The following is a 7,236-nucleotide window of genomic DNA, read 5'->3' on the forward strand; positions in this document are numbered from 1 at the left end:
TTTCTAGTGCAGTTGTTCCAGAATGCGGGCTAAAGAGTCACATAAGCTGAATCAGAGCAAAGGGAGGGCTAGGGACACTAGGAGCAAGGACCTGAAGAAAGAGAGGGACAACTAAACAGAACAGAGCTGTAAGAATGGGACACAAACGTGTGTGGTAGTCCCAGGCAGCCCGGAGGACCTACAGGCCTTGGTTTTGAAGCCTTGGAGAGGCAGGCAGGAGAAACAGCCACCAGTCATCCCCTTTCCCCAGAGCCAGTGGGTGTGTGCTCAGTCAAGTCAGTCGAGTCGGACTCTTTTGCGACCCTATGGACTACAGCCCACCAGGTTCCTCTGTCCATGGAATTCTCCAGGCAAGGATACTGGAGTGGGTTGCCATGCCCTCCTCCAGGGGATCTTCCCGACCCATGGATCAAACCCGAGTCTCCTGTGTCTTCTGCATCGCAGGTGGATCCTTTACCACTGAGTCACCAGGGAAGCCCTCCCAGATCCAGTGAGTCTCACCCAAAGGACCCAAGAGATGATAAGGGATTCCTAGAAAGGGCATTAATCCACGTGGAGATAATTGAAATAAGATGGCACCCTTTCCAACACTGTTCAGATGTAACTGAAGTGATGAGGTGGGTTTCCTATGCGGCTTGTAGCCTCAACTCGATTACTTTAAGACTGCAGTGTGTATCTCAGCTGTTCCTTTCCATTACTTAAACAGCCGTAAAGTCAATCGTGCGTTTTAACTGGCAGGCCTGGGTGGAGTTTGGCAGTGAGGCAGCTTAGTGGAAATGGAAGAAAGTTCCCCAAGGTGCCTGAGGAAAGAAACCTTCATGTGAGGTGGCCTTGGGGTGCTCTCTTATGACCTGCCCCGTAGATTCAGTAACATCCACGAGAAATCTCAGGTGTGACCCAGAACGAAGAAAAGGAAGAGAGAGGAAACACAAAAGAGAAAACAAAAGGAGAGGGAGGAAAAAAAAAATGGAAGCAGATCTGATGGAGTGAGATAGGGAACGAGCCAGATGAGGGAAGGCGTAGGTTGCCCAGCTGTGAGAAATTGTCCTGAGTGGGGAACCTCCACGACCTGCCCTGCCCACCTGCACCTGGCCTTGATCCCCACCTCTTCTGTGCACACTGTAGCTGGTAAAAGCCAGCCGTCTGAAACGTATTACCAATCAGAAGACAGAGGCCAACGTTCAAAGAAGCTCAGAAAGAGGGGCCACTTTGATCCTTTGTGGCTGATTCTGTGGCTGTCGCTGCGCCTGGGGCGGCAGCCCCCTTGACTACCGTAATTACCCACCCCCTGCACCCCCACACCCTCTTTGCAGCTCCAACTTCTTGGCCTCAGGCCCCAGCTCTGAAATTCTCCCGTGAAGCAGGAGGAAGTCCAGGAGGCAGCCTGCACTCCTGGTGAGAAGCGACCAGGTGCGACCACGTGCTCCAGGTAAGGGCCCCCATCCCCCCCACCCCCACCCCCGTCGTGGGCGGCTTGGATGGGTGGAAGGCACACATTCCCTTGGCCTCTTGGTGGGCAAGTGTGCTTATTTCAAACTGCGACTGAGAAGTGGAAGCTTTGAGTGTGTCTGCAGGAGGTAAAAACCTAGCAGGCCAAGCACAAGGGGGCTGACTTCTTTCCTTCACTGGCAGCTTTCCCCCTCCCTGTTGCGCGTCTCTGCCTTTCCTCTGGTCCTTTCTTCCTGTCCCTGTACCGCTCCCCACCCCCCCATTCCTGCTCCCGCTCCCAGCGGGGGTGCTCAGGCTCCCTGGAGCCCAATGAGCCAAATGGCACCACCGTAGTAACAGCTCCGCTCAGTTCCCTGGCTGCTGGCCCCTGGGGGTTCTTAAAGGAGCCCTTCCCTCCCGCCCGCATTTCCCGGTTCCCGCCGCCGCCACCCCTTTTCTCCGGAGCTGACTTTCACCTCTGACTTCGCTTCCTCTTTCTCAATACAGGTTTTTATCTTCACTGTTTAGCTTACTTCCTGCCTTCACCTTCCCACCCTTTCTCTGAGTTCAGTTCAGATCAGACACTCAGTTGTGTCCGACTCTTTGCGACCCCACGGACTGCAGCACGCCAGGCATCCCTGTCCATCACCAACTCCCGGAGTTTACTCATGCCCATTGAGTCGGTGATGCCATCCAACCATCTCATCCTCTGTTATCCCCTCTCCTCTTGCCTTCAATCTTTCCCAGCATCAGGGTCTTTTCAAATGAGTCAGTTCTTCGCATCAGGTAGCTAAAGTATTGGAGTTTCAGCTTCAGCATCAGTCCTTCCAATGAACACTCAGGACTTATCTCCTTTAGGGTGGACTGGTGGGATCTCCTTGCAGCCCAAGGGACTCTCAAGAGTCTTCTCCAACATCAGATTTTAGCAACTCATTTTTTTAAAAAAAAAATAGTTATTTTTATTTATTTATTTGGCTGTGCCAGGTCTTAGTTGCAGCATACAGGATCCTTGATCTCTGTTGGGGCATGTGGGGGTCTCAGGATCTAGCTCCCTGAGCAGGGATGGAACCTGGGTCCCCTACATTGGGAGCTCAGAGTCTTAGCCACTGGACCACCAAGGAAGTCCAGGGGTGGTTTTTTTACGCTGCGCTGCAGGTTAAGCATTTCTGCCTTTCATTAGGAGGTGCTAGAATGGAATTGATAAGGAGAAGAGGGTGACAGAGGATGAGATGGTTGGATGGCATCACTGACTCAATGGACATGAGTCTCAGCAAACTCCAGGAGATGGTGAAGGACAGGGAAGGCTGGTGTGCAACTGTCCATGGGGACACAAAGAGTCAGACACAATTGAGCAACTGAACAACAGGAAAAGATGGAGGAGGCACTCGAATGGACATTCTCCAAGCATAGGACACATATTGTAATGGTCCGCACAAAAGGAGGGGGTGAAGGGTGAGGAACATACAGGGGACATCAGAACACGATGACATGGCCAGGGCCACAGCTTCTGTCGGGGAGAGGGATGAAAAGAAAAGGCCAGGGCTGGAGCTGGGGTGGAAGAGGGAAGGGGGAGACACTGTGGCTGCATTCCCCCCACCCCCAGGAAGCACCTCTAGTCCCTGGATACCTCCATTTACCCTGGCCCCTAGGATTCCATCTCTTGTCCTGCCTCGGGCCCTAGTGGCTCCTTCTTTTGCTCCCCTTGACTTGTTTTCCCGACAGATTCTTAAGCAGGATGACGTTCAGGGCCTGACCCCAAACAACCCCACCTGATGACACGACCCCAACCTTTGCCTTCCCTGCTTCTGCCCCTTCTCAAATCTCACCTTTCTCCATCTCTGGGACAGAATCTTTGATTTCCCTCCTTCCTCTCCTCCCCCGCCCCCCACCCCGGGGGGTGGGTGAAAGCACCAACTCCCCTGGGAGGGGCACCTGGAGGAGGAGAGCAGGAAGTACCATCAAGGGAGAAGGCTCACAGATCCCTGAAAGGGCAGGGCAGGGGGTCACAGAGAGGAGAGGGGTGAGGGCAGTGGCCACTCCTGTCCTCTGCTCCCCCCTGCCCACCGTCTGGGGGACTTCAACACAATAGAGGGAACAGGTGTGTGTGGGGTCAGATCTGATAGGGAGGAGAGAGGAGCAGGAGAAACAAATCGTGAAAACCTAGAGAATTCCGCTAAGAAAACACGTCTTCCTCCTTTCCTTCTGGAGGCTCCTTGGTTGGTGGGGGAAGTAGTGAGGACTTGATGGAAAAGAGAAGGGAGGAGGAGATGGTACTGAGGGACTTTCCTCTATACTCCCCTCTCCCCCCACCAACTTGGAGCTCACCGGAGCTGGGAGGGAAGCGGCTGAGAGCTCAGAGGCACCCCCTCAGCCCCCGGCCAGGGAGCCCACAGCTGTGGGTGGGGCCGCCACTGCTGCTGCCGTCGCCACTGGACAGACCTCACCTATACCTGTGGGTGCAGGGGGTCCCCCTCAGAAGGTGGGCTGTGGCCGGGGGGCATCTCCCAGGACCCCCAGATGGGTCTGCAAGTGGCCGGCCAGCTGGGCAGGGGTTTTGCAGGGCATGTTGCACAGCTTGCACAGGATGCGATCAGCCCGCAGGGCCCGGAGTCCACGGTCCTGCACCGGAAGGATGCGCAGGTTTGCTGCCGTGGGTGAAGCCTTTGTGTCAGAGCTCACAGACAGGGTGAGCGCCGTGGCTGTGCACCTTCACGTGGTCTGAAATACAAGCTGAGCTCAACATCTTGCCACACACATGACATGGCACCTTCTCCTCGTGTCCTGCTGTGTAGGCCCACAGACGATCCTTCCCAGCCAAAGCTGTCTCACCTTTCTCACATTGGAAGGGCCATTCTAGCAAGTGCACTTGTCTGACGTGACCGCAGAGGTGATCCTGCCCGGAGAAGCTCTTGCCACAGTGCGAGCAGTTGCAGGGTTGGTGCACAGCGTCCTCATGTGAGCGCATGTGGTAGCTCCTGCGGTCCTTGGCGCTTGAAGCGCTGCTGGCACACCGGACACTGGTGCGGGCTTCTCGTTTTCGCTGCTCTGCCGCTGGCACCCGCCTCCTCCCACTCCCCCGCCGGCTCTGCTCAGTTGGGGCACCCTCAAGAGGCTCAGGGGCACGATGAAAAAAAGTGAAAACGAAGTCGTTCAGTCGTGTCTGACTTCTTGCAACCCCGTGGACTGTAGCCTACCAGACTCCTCCGTCCATGGAATTTTCCAGGCAAGAGTACTGGAGTGGGTTGCCATTCCCTTCTCCAGGGGATCTTCCCAACCCAGGGATGGAACCCGGGTCTCCCGCATTGCAGGCAGACGCTTTACCATCTGAGCCACCAGGGAAGCCCCAGGGGCACCATGGTGGTGGGCCTCTTCATAGCACCCGAGCGGGACCCGGCCAGCTTTGGCTCCGGCCTGGGTGGCCGTGTGCCTTCGGAGGGTGTAGCCGTTCTTGAACTCCTTGGTGCACAGGGCCGCAGATGGAGGGCCCCTGGCTCTTTTGTCTTCTTCTCTAGGGCACATGTGACCGGGGCCACGGCGATCGTCGAGGTTGGGGCAACAACGGCGGCGGCGGTGGCCGCCGCTGCGGCGATGGTGGTGGCAGAGACAGGGAGGGGGCGCGGCCTCGGTGGCGGGCGCCGACACCAGCGAGGGGGCGGCGGAGGGGGCGCGGGGCGGGTATGGGGGCTGCTTCAGAGCCGCTGTATCCACAGTGGAGCCGGGGCCCGGGGCGCGGCCGCGCCAGATTCCTGGGCCGCATCGAGGACTGGGAGCAAGTCCACCTGGAGGGGCTCGGCCTCCGGGGCCTGGGGCGTGGGTAGGGGCGCCGTCGCGGCCTGGAATGGGCTCCGGGCGCAGCCCTGGGAGGCAAAGAAGCGGGACTAGAGCTCAGCCCCGACCTGCAGGTGGGGTTCTGGGCATGACCCTGAGCTGGTGGGAAGGAGCTCATGAGGCCGCCCACTCCCACCCCTCCGCCTTCCTCCCCCCACCCGTCCTCCTCCCCCCTCTCCTCCCTCCCCTCCCCTCCCCTCCCCTCCAAGGGAATCCAGGCCCAGCACCAGGAAGCGGGGAGGGGCCAGCAGAGTGCAAGGGAACACGGGGAACATGGCATCAGCCACGGCGGGGAGGGAGGGAAGGAGGGCGCGCCTGGCCGGTAGGACACATTCTAATTGCCCGATCATCCTGGGAGGGGAGTAGTATGAGAACCAAGGAGACATTGAACCAAGGCAGTGCTCAGATTCAAAGACGCCGTGCAGTGTCACTGCAAGACAGAGAAGACACTGGGCTGGCCAGGGGGCAATGGCCAACACTGTGGGCAGGAGTTAAGTTCTGGGTGTACATATCCTGCTGTCTGGCCCACCTCTTCACTTGGAGATGTTCTAAACAGAGCAGGTCTCAGAGCGCTCCTCCCTAACCCAACCCCATCTCAACAAACCTCTCCTCTCTCCTCCGGTTTTAAGAGTTAGTCCTAACTCCTCTCTTCCTCTCCTGCCTCATATCTGATCCTTTGGCAAATTCTGTGTGCTCTTCCTTCTAAGTACATCAAGAAATTAGCTCCCTCTTGCCATCTGACTGCTACCAGCCTAGGTCACACTGCCCTGATTCCTTGCCTATGTTACTGCAAAGGTCTCCTAATTGGTCTCCTTGCTTCCAGCCTTACTCCTCTACTATCTGTTCTCCCCACAGCCATCATCATATTTTTATTTAGAAATGGAAACAGATCGTGTTGCTTAAATTCTCCAAATGCTTGCCGTCTTGCTGAAAATGAAGTCCAAAGTTCTTAGCGAGGCCTTACTGGGCCACACCTCCTCTCTTGATCTCATCTCCTCCCACATTCCCACTAGCAGACAGGGCCAGTGCCCTGCCCACACCCCTGGCTTGCCCCCCAAGGTCGCCCACAGACCCTGCCCTGCACCCCAGCGGCCTTTGTGCACCCACCTGGATGTATTCTGTGGCCTTCAGGGAAGCTTCCAGAAGCCATCTTCAGCAGTGAGGCAGGAGTTGGAGAATACTCAGTTTCCTGACTGGTCAGTGGGGCAGTTCTAAGGCATGTTTCATATATTCTCTCAGAGGTCCCTAGCAGGACTGAGCCTCAGTAGCTCACAATGGTAACCCACTTCTTTTTTAAAAAATATTTATTTTTATTTATTTGGCTGCACCAGCTCTTAGTTGAGGCACGTGGGATCTTTGATCTTTGTTGCAATGTGCAGGATCTTGTGGGATCTAGTTTCCTGACCAGGGATGGAACCTGGGCCCCCGGCATTGGGAGCTCAGAGTCTTAGCCACTGGACCGTCAGGGTAGTCCCAGTAACCCACTTATTAAAGGCTCAGTGTTAGCTTCCCTTCCTTCTCTCTCTCCCTGGCACTCTCTCTCAGTGCTTCCTCAGATCACTTCCAGAAGAAACTGCTTCGGCCCAAGTCCTTGTCTCAGGGAAGATGCAAACTGAGATACCTCTCACTCCATTTCAGCTGCACCAGCTTCTTGTCTTTAGAACACGTCAGAGGGCCCACCACCCAGAACCTCTGCATATTCTGTTTCTTCTGCCTGGAATACTCTCCCTCGAGTCCTTCGGGTCTCTGCTCAAATATCATCTCTAACATACATACGAAGTAGGAACTCTGACCCCCAGGAATCACTATCACCTTTCTCTGCTCGCTTTGTCTGTTTATCATCCGCAGCTAACAGACTCATTGCATGTTAATTTGTTTGCAAAAGGGGTTTACCCTGGCTCAGACGGTAAAGAATCTGCCTGTAATGCAGGACACCTGGGTTTGATCCCTGGGTCGGGAAAATCCCCTGGAGAAGGGCAT

The 7,236-nt window shown here is 55.9% G+C and overlaps 1 pseudogene; it reads right to left on the reverse strand.

The window, feature by feature from the left end:
• Positions 1-3,900: 3,900 nt before the first annotated feature.
• On the reverse strand, positions 3,901-5,531 carry LOC145523944 (myc-associated zinc finger protein pseudogene; annotated as a pseudogene).
• Positions 5,532-7,236: the final 1,705 nt, after the last annotated feature.

Source organism: Giraffa tippelskirchi, chromosome 10, assembly GCF_054371585.1.
Source record: "Giraffa tippelskirchi isolate mGirTip1 chromosome 10, T2T-mGirTip1v1.2.pri, whole genome shotgun sequence".
Taxonomy (NCBI): domain Eukaryota; kingdom Metazoa; phylum Chordata; class Mammalia; order Artiodactyla; family Giraffidae; genus Giraffa; species Giraffa tippelskirchi.